Here is a 13,813-nt window from a genome sequence, read left to right as displayed (position 1 = left end):
TTCTGCGCGGTGCATATCTGTGCTATTTCTATGACATGACACAATGTCGAGATGTTTATTTTCTGAGCGCGTCCTCTGGTGAATCTCCAATGTAAGCAACTTGTCACAGTGATACGTGATGTTTTCACTAACTGCTGATTTCTATCTTAATGACAGTCCTGCGAAACAATAGATTACATGCAATAATTCTTTTAATAAGTACAAATAAGTACAATAGAGTGTGTTGATAAACTGCAACCGTTTATAAATAGGAACCACGCGTTTGTGAACTGGACCTTTGGTCAACAGAGGTTCATCAAATGTCTAGAAACATCATGTCTAAAAATACACCGAGTGTAATCTATTCAAGGACAAGATGGACCGACATCTATTCACAGAAAAAAAAAATCATCACGCACTGACCTCCTTTTACCCTCCGGTCACCACCAGGCCACTCAAATGTCACATACTCTCCATCGCTAAACAGACTGTCCAAAAGAAGAGGGTCGGGACTGTGGCCCTGACCTCCAGGAGGCAGAGAGTGGGTTTTTGTCAATTCACTTACATTAAAAAACATGAAATGACGCCGATTGGAGCAAATGTGGCAACGGACTTGTTAGAACGACTTACACACAGGGCAACACTTACATGCGTTTGTCTGATGTTAATTTCGGCTGTGGATGTGGCGGAACTGGCCAGCTTATACTGTACAAGGGAAATGCGATAAAATGTTTCCGTTCTCTTGATTATGAACTGCAAATTGCTTTGTCGGGATTTAAATGGCAAGTCTTTTCCCATCGTGCTCTGATGGAGTCTATTTTTAAACGCCTTTCCTTTCTCCACCGCCCCCCTAAAAACTTCCGCAGGGTTGGCAACAAGAAGCTATTAGGGCAACTCTTCTGCTGTTAACGTACCAATTAATCAAAGATGAAACCAAATTCCCACAGGGATCATTAAGGGTCAGCACCTGTTCTTGTGATACTATGGGCTAAATAATAAACCAGGACAACTTCACGCTCGGACTCCGGGGACGGTGTGAAACATATATGCACTGCAAACATATCAACCTACTATCAGTAATAGAAATATAACCTCGTTCAAGAATGAATGACAAACACTGAGCTTATATCATATCCAAAACAATTCCACATCCTCTTATTTAAACTTCCAGGATTTACTTAAATTTCACAACATTGCAGTGCAGCCCTAGAATACAAATTGCATGAGAAGTTTTTCACAAACTTAATGGCACATTCTCTGATTAAATTAAATGATGACTCGGTCAGTTATTGCACTAACTTTCCATCACATATATATTATGCTTCTATATTCTAATTCTCAATTTTCCTTAAATGATAATGTTTCTGAAGCAAGTCTCTCTCAATTGGCTATATAATGCACACATACAAAACAGGATGTTGGCCTGGGGCCTGACCCTTGCCCTGCCTTTATGTACATGCCAAACCCACCCCCAGGTCAGATCTCAGACAATCCAATTTCAGCCATACTTCTTTCAAGCAATTACATACTGCCTGGCAAGGCCTCACAATTAAACAAATGATTATATTTTGATATCCATAATTATACGCATTGGCATAAGGGATACTTTCAAGTTAAATGTGCTTTTTATTACACGCTTATCATATGTGATGAGATTATGCATAGTGTGGGTTTGGAATAGGTTAGGGTACATTTAATCAAATTAGAGGAGCTGTAATGGAAGCATGCTGGATCCAGGACTGCACTGCATAGGCTTCGCTCTTTGAGCCCAGCATACGTTTAACAAATTTCAGACAATGAGAACGTTATGAGGGAAACTCTGATGGAGAGCCTTTAACCCCTGCTCACTAGTAGGTAAAACACAAAGCACATAACATGTTGCCTTTGCCACACAAGTATGTGGCCTGAGGAGACACTTTGAGCATATTTCTGGCAAAACTATTGCCAGTATGGTTCTGATCAGTGTGATCACCCTGTAGGACGTTTACATCCAGCTCTTTACTGTACACAGCAGTGCAACAGAAGAATGTGGAACAATGAAACAAATAATAAATGGGAACAAATTATTTTACAGAAGTCAGTCAAATGTGCCACTCCTGAAACAGGAATCACCAGTTCTCCCTTAAAAATGTATTGTTGCACAGAAGCAAGAACTGTTTTGTGTGGGTCTTTGCTGCCCCCATGTGACAAGGCATAGGTAGTCACTTGAGTCAATAAGGCAGCACTCTTGTGGAAAATGTATTTTGTACAAAGCACAGACGCTTCAGCTGTAGCGCTCCTTTAGTGTGCAAACAAACAGTTTATGTAGCTCACTGGCCCAAAGGTGGTCATACAACACAATCCAGAGCAGCTTTGTAACCAATCAGAGGAAGATGAGAAGTCATTTCATTGATCGGTTTCTTATTCATAGAGTCAAATTATCTATTTTGATCAGAAATCACTAATCACTGTGTCATAAACAAACAATATTTAAGTTCAGTTGAATTTCAAAGTGCATTAAAAAAAATTAACTTGTCGAAAAATCACAAATAACAAGACAAAATGTCTTACAACTCTGTACAATGTAATTCTTTTATTCTAGAACTGATCAGCATAGTTCAGTAAGAGGTGGAATAACGTCCAACATCTTTTGTGGTGTATTTACTTAAATGCTCTTGTTTGTGTTGGCAAGCACAACACAGATAGAAAACTTGCATAAGTGACCACAAATGTATTAGTAATCACGTTGAGAGGTCTTGGGTTGCTTGGCATTTCTACGCACCTAACTATACTGTTAGTGATTCTTGACACAAAAATACGATACATAAACATGTAAACATTTTTCCTACAAGTTAAGTGTTTTCAAATATAGACATTTGGTTTATGTGACACATTTCTATGTTTTCTACTGATGAGCAGAACATCAGCTCCCTGACAGAGAAGCAGCAGAGGATGTATTTCCTGCAGCAGCTGAAGAGGTTCAACCTGCTTAGGACTGTTATCCCCCTGACCTGCTGTTTTTCAGGCACTGTTTGTCTGTACCCATCGACTGCTGTAGTTTTTCCTAATTGCGTATGCTATAAATGCACCAAGAAAATTCCTTGAATGTGAGGTCTTCTATGGAAATAAACTCAGTGTTGATTCTGATCAAGATCAATGCAGTTAATTATAAATGTATTTGATATGGAGCCTATTAGTCAACAGAGGCATCCATTTCCATCAAGGCAGGAAGGAACAACACACATATTGCATCTTGTGTTTAGGGGTGAGAGGGTGAATGCAACAAATGCATTTCCAACAGCCAGACCATGTATCGTAAGATAATGTAAAGCCACACAGTAGCATGCTTAATGAGGGTGAGACAGTTTTCCAGAGGGAAAAAACACCGAAAAAACACAAACAAGCATATTCAGCAAAAGCCATCATGTGTCAATATAAATATGTCAAACATGGGAAAGAAAAATAGGTTCCCTAAAAACCGTCAAAAGCTCCAAATAATAAATATAAGGATGACTGAATTGCATTTAGCTGCCTCCCCTTCATGGCCCTGGTGTTGGTTTACTGGGGCACTCCAGTAGAACTAAGTTGCTGGTGTTCGTAAATGCTTAGATGGGCCGAGGATACCGAACCAGAGACATTTCAGTGAAGCGAACCGTGTCAATACATTGTTATCAGTTTGTATCGAATAAAAAATAACATCACGTGACCGATGACGTCGAAGCGTCAAACGTCACCAGTTCAGAAAACTTCATCGAGGTCGAGTTTTTAATGTCTAGCAGCTAAATTAGGCACATTCGCGGACCACAAAAATATCGATATACTGCAAGTAGTAATTGTAACAATATCCACAATCTGTACCCTGTAATAATGTTATATAAGTATTATTTTATAAATCGTTCTCCAATCTAATAAAAACCATAAAAGCTAATTATTACATCTGTGTCGACAACACACAGCTTCAAGGACTTTTGATGAGACAAATTTAATAAAAATAAGGGAGATGGTGAAGACTTCGTCTTGTTTTTTTAACATGCCAGTAGATGTCGCTGTACTTTCTTTGTTTAAAAGCTTAAAAGCCTCAAATCTAATTTTGGGAAAAAAAATAAATTAACGCCTATTACTCCTAATGCTGTCCCTGCAGCTGAAAACTCGGAAGGTCTGCTGTGAAAACGGATTACTGTTAATTTTGGTTTCAACATTTTGAAAAGAACATTACTTTTTCAAGGTCTTTCTTATGTAATCTAAGAAAGATACACAGTACTTTTTTTCACCGCTTTGAAAAGAAGCCTACAACAGAAACGTGGCGATTCTGTGTGATTCATGGGTTTTTGTTTCTCAACTCCTCTCTGTACTGTGGTTTGCATGCTGCGTTAGACCCAGGAACTGACAAACCAAAGCTCAGCCCATTTGGACACCTTTTATGGTCAAGTTCCTGGAGGAATGCGCCAAGTGCGGTGGAGATCGAAGGAAGGGCTGTGTTTCTGAGCTTTACTGTTTGTTGATTGTTGGTTTGTAATGAATACTCCTCCCGTCCTATGACCTGGATAAATTAGTTTCCACTGACAATACTTTCCCAATGTCAACTTGTAATAATTATTTATTAGGTAACAGTAGAAATACCTGTTGTAAGTTAAATTATTTGTTTATTGTTACTGTCTATACAGCAAACAAGATAACTGTATATGTGCCAAGGATCTGACTTTGAAGGGTCATATCTGGATTCAGCAATTCCTTGTTTGTTTCCCTTTATGCTATATCTTCAGTTTAGGTGTTAAGTGTTCAAAATAATAGTAAATGTTCCTTTAAATTCTGTATAAACAGTGAAAATTATGGCAAAGAAAATATACAGATAATGCAAATAAGAACAAAGATCTGTGTTACTATAAAGATTTGGTGTGGAACAGAAGAAACAGCCGGTAAAGATGGAGCTTATTGACAGCTGGTTCTATAATCATCTATAGTAATATATAGTAATTTCTTAATTCAGTATATTTTGTATTCAAAATCTAAAAGTTCAATTAATGCTGTCAAGTAATGCAGTTGAGTAAAACGTACAATATTCCTATCTAAAATGGAGTAAAAATAAAATGGAAATACTCAAGAAAACTACAAGTAGACCTCAGAACTATACGACAAGACTTGGGTAAAGTTACTTACCACCTCTGAATAATAGTACAAGACATTATACTTCTCCATAGTTTTAAAATGATTTAATGGTGTGTAAAAAAGGCTCTATTATTAGTAAATGCCAGCTCGGTGATCATTTAGTTTGAGGTCTGCTTTGTATTTTTACAAAATATGTAGTAACACGTTTGATCCACAGAGGACAGCAAATCTCACCATTTAGTACCAAACCACACACTTTAACGGAGCTGTAAACATCTTAAAGGGGTAAAACGCTCTTTCTGTACTATTTATTCTTCCTCTTTGCTTGAGGCTAAATAACTGATAAAGAAAGGTACAGTGGCTTCAGTCATAAGCCAACTATAATTTGCAGGTGTTGCTTGGCTTTACATTCACTCCATTTGGTGTAAGGAAGACGTTGAAAATAAAATTTCCTTGTGAAATAACCTCCCCAAAGTTTTGGGTGGTGTGTGACTGAAAGCCGTTTATCCTCCATACCTCCATCCATAACTCAGCTGCTTTGAATTCACCGACTGACTGGCTACCAGAAGAAAGAAGTTGTGCCTTTCACAATAAAAGTCTCTAGGTCTAAATGAGACACAACCGCTTTCATCTCAATGTGTGTAGTGTTTATACGGTCATAAGACTGGCCATAGATAGTTAGGCATAGGATTAGCAAGAAATTAGTAAATAGAACCATTTATCATTTTCAGTATGTACTGGGGTGATTTCTGGTACACTGGTACTGGTGGTTGAGTAGAATAATAGTGGATGCCCACCACACTAGCTTGTGATGTTGGGTATGTACTGATATATTATAGTGAATTTGTAGATTCAAATAGGCTGCATATTATTGTATGTACATAGCTGCTGTTATAGGCTAATGCTACTAGAATTATAGACAAACAAACAGAAAATGTAACATTAATGTTAACTAATTTAAATCAGACCTCAAACAACGCTTAATATTGACATGAACAAATTTATTATTTTGAGATTCTTGCATCTCACTAGCTATTTAGGAATATTGGCTTGTATCTGCATTGCAGAACTACAGAGGACTGCAGCTTCAGGGCTCTTTTGTGTGCATCATTTAATTTCGAATAAATTAGACTAAGCATTAAAACGTAGGACAAAAAAACTTATGGTTTATACTATGTAGGCCTACTGACTTATGTTAAATAAATAAGAACATTTAATGTGAGGTTATAATTTCCTCCTTTATCGTTCTGAATCGCAGAGAGGATGCAGTCAAAAAGGATAAAGGGTTTTTATTTTGAACTCGGTGACCGGAGGTCCTGTTTCTCTGCCGCTGCCTCAGAATTTACAGAGGAGGGAGCGGACGGAGAGCTGGCAGAGGAAGAGGTGGCGGTGGTTCACCTTCTGAAACAAACAGGAAGCGTGTCCGCGCTCCTGTCCACCTGGCGACGTCCTGCCTACAAACAGCCGAGCTGTGGGTCGGCGCTCACACACACACTCTTGTTGTCCTTTGACCTGAACTCATAGCAGTGATATTAAGTGAACTTCCAGCTGTTTGCTCGTCCGGTACGTTTTTCAACAACCACGCGATAGAGTGAGTCAAGGTAAGTCCTCAATTGTCATTTTTTCTTTTTAATGGGATTGACGTTAGCGTGTATTTTTCACCTGTCGAGTGAGAACGTCACGCCAAACTCCGTTCATCAATCTGCCAATTAAATGTCGCAATAGAAAAAGGGACTTCAACGGAAAACGATAACATCACGATTTAAGTTACGCCAATGAACAGCATGAACACCTCGATCGAACTTATAACCAGCAAATAAGTCCTAATTGATTTATTAGCCATTAAGCTAACTAATCAAACGTCTTCTTAATGCAGTCGGGGGCTACGAGAGGGTTCAAGTTACAATCTTATGAATATCGAGGGTTGTCCCTGGTTATAAATATTGCCGAATATCTCAAGAGACCTTGAAGATTTATAGATTCAGAATTTGTCCGGGAAGTTGTTGTCTACAGCTAAAAGCAAGACATTTACAAACTCATTAGATTTGAGTTTGTTGGGTGTTTCTTCTTTACGAGGACGTAAAGCGACGTTCCTCAGTGCTTCTGGCTCAGCCGTAAATCTGAGAAGTGCTTTCATTGTTATGTAGGGTTGTTATTTTTGGTTAGAAAAGGATGTGTGGTTTTGTTTTGTTCTTCATTTTGAAAACTTTGTTAAGACCTAGCTTCTCAACTTGGACTTTGCTGTGCTGGAGTTTTTTATTAGTGTATAATCAAATTAATGTAGTTTCTGATTATAGGTCCCGTTGAAAAGTTGTTTACAATTGCCTGCATTTGTGATTATTTATTTTGGATTGTAGTAAGGCTTTTAAGTGTTTTTTTTCCTAGAGTTCCCCCCTTATTTTCTCTACTTTTGAGAAACGTTGATCTAAATTCTCAAAATAGTCTCACTGTGACGCCTTTCTTACTCCAAGCAGCGTGACTGTCTGTTTTATTATTGAGAAAGACAGACTGTATGTAGGATGTGAAACTTTTGAGAGTAATTCATGTAGTCAGCTATTCTGCCATAACCATATTAACTTTTTTCTTTAGTGTAAGACAAAAGTCAGCAATGTCTAAATATATTTTGGAGAGTGCAGCTCTAAAGTTAGATGACATCATCCTCCAGATGTAGGTGAACTTAAGCTGGTTCATTTAAAAAAACAAAAAAAACTTTGTCTATCAACAGCTGTGGACTAATTTTACTTAAATTGGGAACTTCTTTTTTACCAATCAGTCAATTGTTGACAGGCTAGAAATCAGCAATACTAACCTCTAAGACTTACAAGTAGCATGTTTTAAGTGTTTAACAAGTAACAGGTGATGACTGTTAAAGCTGCTTCTTTAGAATTGTCTTAGTTTAGCTTCGGGTTTTGGCACCTCTGCTGCCTCAGTCATCCTATTTCTCTGGTAACATTAGGATCAGTGCCAACTCTATCACGTGTTTTAGATCGCTGAAATTGTGTCTGACTGATTCTGTGTGTGTGGCTGCATGTTTGTGTTAAACAACCCATTTGTCATAATTTCAAATAAGCTAACGGATGTGGATTTGTGAGTTTTAGATTGAGCTCACTCTGTGTCAGTGGGTTTGTTGCTATAATATGTCCATTAGGCATTAGGAAAATGAATTCAGCTGTGTGACCAGGTGTCTGCATGGGCATCCTCATGTGAACTTACTGTGTCTCATCAGCAGCATGAAGGTTGAGCTTTAGGCTGCTCAATATAACAGTTCTTTTTAACTATGCGTTAAGTTAGTCAGTTTAAATTGTATAAAATATTAATAAAATGTCCTCTGTTCTGTCCCTCACTGTTGATGAAGACTTAAGCCTCAGAGCCATACTTTACAAAAGGGGAGGAGAGTGTCCAAAGGGAATTGGGCAATATCTGCTACTACTTTACTTTTTGTTTTAAATTGTCACCTACCACTTTTGATGTTATTTCACTCAGGCAGTGATCCAGGCAGCCCTGTTTAGGGCAGGGTCTGCTGTCAGCTCTACTCCGAGGTGAAGTTAAAGGAACGCTGATAAGACTAACTGACGTCACACTACAGACATCAGCCAACAATGCTGCTATTTAATCCAAGCCAGATTTAGTCCCAAAGCAGGCCTCTCTCTTTAGAAACTGGGCACAAATGAAGGCAGAATTCTAAAAAAGTGCTCCACAACTACAAATGAAAACTGTGCGGATGTTTGTCTTGTGTCAGTGGCCTTACAAACCTGAACAGAACTGTGAGTCATTTTCTGTGTAAGGTGTCTCATTTGCATGGTGAAATTCTGAGGTAAAGATAAGAGCAAGAAGCCCTGTGGCTGATACAGCCAGACTTCCTTTACATGCAGCTGTGTGTTAAGTGTCATTTATCACAACAGATAGCATTTTTCACTGTGCTGCTCTATGACTCTCCAAATGTTAGACTAAAGCACATTAAAAAAAACAAACAAAAAAACACCATGGTGTAATGGCATATTGTTGCATGGTTAAACCAAACACACAGTGCTGTCAGTAACTATTTAGACAGTGGTGTGTATTTCATTGTTTTGGCTCCAACTGTATAGGTTGGATTTCAAATGAAACAATGTGATAACGCTGACTTTTAACTTTTAAGGTTGTTCCCATCCTAACTGGGCGAACAGTGTGGGAAAGCTAAATGTCAACACTTAGTGTAGTTTTGATTTCAAGCCTGACTATGCGGCCAATACTTGCAGACTGCATTGTATAGAAACCTAAATACCTGAAGAGACTCCAGAATAATGGATGGTAGTAAGGTAAAATCTTCACTGTTTAAATCAAAGTACATTAAACAACTTAGAAAAAGTTGTTTTTGACAATTTAAATATGGAGACTAAATGATACGGATGAGCAGTGTGTTTGTTTACTGTGTCAGAAAAGCTCTGTGTGCACTGAGACCGTGGCCATTGACCAGCTGATCTACTGTTCCCCCTACCTTTTCAATTTGTCTCTGAATGCCTGTTGTGGTTGACTACTGGGACACTAAGCAGCGGGGAAGCATTATAATAAAACACAGTTTTTCTGTGTTTTTCTTAGAACAATACCCCTGTGTAAAACACTTATGTGTTTTTTGAAGCCCACTTTGTAACCTGTATTGTATGTCTGAACTCTTGTTTTGCAACTGTTGTAATTTGCACTATTGTGTTTTTTGTTCTCCCTATCCCCACACACTGTCTTGCTCATTCACACTTCCTGCTGTTCCACCTTTAAAGTAATCAACCCCATTAGTATGAAAGGCTTGCGTAACATCCTCTCAAAGAGTAGTATGAAATGTAGCTGAAATGTCAGTGAGCTTGCAGGATCACTATTGTCTTTTTGAGCCACACATTATACTCCACTACCAGTACTGAATGAGGAAAGTTCAGTATTTGCTTAAACAAACTGAATGCTGTACCTTAACTGCATAAAATAACACGTGTATAAAAATGGAAATTGCCATAGCATGAAATGTGACTGACTATGAAATGAGAGCGACCTGCTGGAATTCTTAACTTTGCTGCACAACAGGCCAGGACCTGCCAAGGAATGCAGAGAAGACAGCAAAAGAAAACTACAGGGAGACACGATGAACAGATGTACAGTGAAATCTTGGAGGATAAAATCTTAAATGAGATAAGATTATATAGAAGTCTAAACTGCCACTTTGTAAAATAATGTCTGATTAGGCTCATCCAAAAAAAGCAGAAACACATTACATTTGACTGCAGAAACAATAAAAATGCACATTAGATTTAGCCACTTTTACTTTAATGTGCAAGTTGCAAGTGGATATTGTTGTTGTGCTGTTGAAACTTGATTTCTTAAATGTCAGACCATATATGGATGAAGTTTGAAGAAAACGGACATTAAAGGAGCTTTAGTCAGTTAAACATGTAAAAAGTAAAGCTTCGCTCAACATGAACCTTGCTACATGTTGCTCTGTGTGACAGACTTGAGTCTGCTGCATTCAGCAGCACTTATGTACGAAAATCAAACTCGATTAGAAACTATTATTATAAAATATTATAAAAAGGCAACAGAATATATTTTGCTGTGCTCCAGGTTGTTGACTGTTATCTTCTACAACTTACGTGAGATGCTGTGTATTTTTAGCCAGTCAGTCGACAAGCGATATTTACAAATGATTAAAGTATCTGAGAGTTTTTACTTCAACTAAGGTTTCCAGGTAAAACAGACTCTCAAACAGTAAAAGCATCAACTGGCACGTACGTCTGTACACACTGTCTGTAAAACATTGGGCAATCACTCAACTAAATTGTTTCAAAGAAAATGTTTACGTGTGCATAGTAGAAAAATATAACCTAATATATGATTTTTAGCTACAATTTTCCATTTTAAAATGGAACGTAGGTAAATCACACATGTAAACAAAATCTGAATGCAAGATATCAAATGATGTCAAGAGTCAACGTTTCCTGAATTAGAGTGGATTTGTAGCAATAGACACAACTATTGAGTAGAAGATAAGGGCTGAACATAGTGTAATAAACACTAAAAACCATCGCGAGCAACATTGGAAAAATATATATTGGGCTGTGATCTTCATGTGGTCTGTTTCCACAGATTTTTGAGTTGCAGTTAAGTGTTATGCAAGACAGAAAGGGATCTGTAACAATTCCTTTTTTTTTTTTTTAAATTAACAGACTGGTTTCAGGTGAAACTTTAGTTGAAGCTACAGTACAGACCAAATGCACATTAACCAACAAAGCTTTACCAATATACACTGTACGTTTGTGTTTACATAAAAAAAAAAAAAAATTGCAAGTGGGTTTATAAGAAACCCAATTTTATTTATCACAATGCATAAATATAATTGCAAAACCATTTTAGAGTAAGTGTAACGTACTTTAGGCCTGTGACATTTTAAAGATGTGTTGCAAATATTTTCTAAAACCACTTTTGCAGTAGTCACAGAATAAACAAATGATTTGTAAATGATTTGTCTGTAGTTCAGATTATTCTTCATATATCATAACATGTAATAAACACCAATCCATAAAGAACCAGACATCTCTGGTCACTGGGGACACCTGTGGCTGTTCATCCTCCCCTCAGGTAGCCTTGATACAGTAACCACATAAGCCCTGGATACACAAACAGCATTCTGGTTATGCTGCCGCCCGGGGATAGGGGGTGGGGGGGTCCAGCCTCTGCTCTGTAACCTGAGACCTCAGCTTCATGTGTCTATGGGAACACTTTCTCACAGCGCTGGTCCTTATCTGCAGCTGCTGATGACACATGTACGCTGCGTCACACGCAAACAGCTGAGAGAGTGTGGGTCAAGCCTTGTCATAATATGCAAAAAGCTGTGGTTAAAAACAGACGTCCTATCATACCTCCACAACATCATTGTATACCTGGAAAACTGGTTATGTTCTTGTGCACACAAACATATTAGGGTGTGTGTTTTAGAGATGGTACAATATAAGATGCAGTGCAGGATGGTGAGCATTTAGAACTTCTCTTTTGCACAAATTGTCACGAAGGTACAGAAACCTGTAAGAAAATGGAGAACTGAAGACAGGTGACAATGTGTCCTCACAGGCACTGTACAGCAAGAACAGTATGGACAGTTTCATACGGTCTTCCTTCTATGTCTGATTTATGTGGTGCAAAGTAGATTTTGAATACGGGCGGGTGGAGTGCGTTTTTTGTGTCTCTTCAGAGTGATCAGCCACCACCCCCCAGGCTGAGGGGGACCTTTGCTCTGTCAGGCAGCCATAACGTAACTGATTTACAGCGTCCGATGGGAAATTTTGAGACTGCATACTTTTACACTCCACCCACCGAAGGGCAGCCTGACAATAGCTGCTATAAATAGAGATTGAAGCAGGGTAGCTAAATAAAGGAAGACAGAGGAGAACTTGGTAAAGGCCACAGGTAGACACAGACACCACAGAGGAATGCAATGATTGATTAAACCTCAAAGTTTTTCTAAACTTTCTTGGATGACAGTAAAACTCATGTGGTTTATCATGGTTCAAGGTGAAGGAGGGTCATAAACATCCCACTCTGGTAATGAGTGGGTGTGTCTTGTTTTTAGAAATGGATGGACAGTGGTCTTTTGTTTACAGTGAGGCAGTGATGACGCATGGTCAAATGTAATAGCCCTTCAGACCACACTTGGTTTGGGGAGTGTGTGAAATGTGTGTACTAGTGCATTCCTCCAACATTCCTTTAGCTTGTTATGAACTCCTTAAATATATAATGATCATTTCTGGTATGATTTGGTTTCTGAACACTTTCCTGAGCATATAACGTGGTTTAAAGCTTACTCCGTTTAGAGCAGCCTGCACTTTTTATTAGTGCCAATATAGTAAATCTTATGAAAAATTTGTGGTGACCTTGCTGCTCATTGTCTGTTTACAGTTTATTTTCATGTATGCTCTGTCAGTGTCAGGACATGGAGGGCTTGATGGCCTGAAGGTTATTGAGGGAATTTATGAGAGATGTTGAAGAGCAAAAGCAGTAACTGTCCCACATGACCCAAGCAATAAGAAATATTGAAGAATGCAAGATTATTTATTTTTTTGTCTGTGTTGGAAGTGCCCTAAGGTGAGGCAGAGCGAGAGACTTGGCTGCTGATGAGCCCCCAGTCATTTTAGGATTGTGCATTCCTTACATTCTTGTAACAGAGGGCAGGGGATTGAGAGGAGGGGGGTGTGTATGGTGTAGGAAGAGAAAGTTATATTAGTTAGACTCTGCAATAATGAGTAACATGAATCTCTAGTAGGGCAAAATCTGTATGATGTACAGTGCATGTGGTTGATCAGAGCAGTGGCATGTGCTGCAACCTAATTTCTTTTGTGTAAGAAGCCACACTAGAGACACAGACCCCTATAGGCTAACGTCGGTAACCACTTCTATGTGCATTGTGCTGGAAATTGTTTTTCCATTGAATGGCCTGCTCAGACAAACTGATGTCGTCATTTGTAGCTAACAGTACTATACTGAAAATTCATCAACCATAGCAAAGCCAGAAATGAGCAAAGTTAACTCTAAGAAATGAAGCACTGCTGGGTTTGTCACTAAATAATTATGCCTCATTAAGGCCTGAACTCTTGCACCTATGCTGCATTTCACAGTAGAGTTACAACTTTAGACTCCCATTGTAATTTAAAAGTGTGAATAAATTATAAAATACATTTTGTAGTTTCAAAAATGTAAGAAATGTAATTTTTTTTTTTGTCAAGATAAACTCATCTTG

The 13,813-nt window shown here is 38.3% G+C and overlaps 1 protein-coding gene across 2 annotated transcripts in view; it reads left to right on the top strand.

Annotated features, from left to right (window-relative positions):
- The first annotated feature begins 6,402 nt into the window (after positions 1–6,402).
- The window catches only part of pik3cb (phosphatidylinositol-4,5-bisphosphate 3-kinase, catalytic subunit beta), a 45,102-nt gene continuing 37,691 nt past the window's right edge, over positions 6,403–13,813 (top strand). For both annotated transcript variants that reach the window (XM_067507383.1, XM_067507384.1), the window contains exon 1: positions 6,403–6,665. The gene's annotated coding sequence lies outside the window, so the exon portion shown is untranslated. The remainder of the gene's footprint in view (positions 6,666–13,813) is intronic.

The sequence above is a fragment of the Channa argus genome, chromosome 6, assembly GCF_033026475.1.
Source record: "Channa argus isolate prfri chromosome 6, Channa argus male v1.0, whole genome shotgun sequence".
NCBI classification, from domain to species: Eukaryota; Metazoa; Chordata; class Actinopteri; order Anabantiformes; family Channidae; genus Channa; species Channa argus.
Note: the sequence above shows the minus strand (reverse complement) of the source record. Positions and strands in the feature narration are given on the sequence as shown.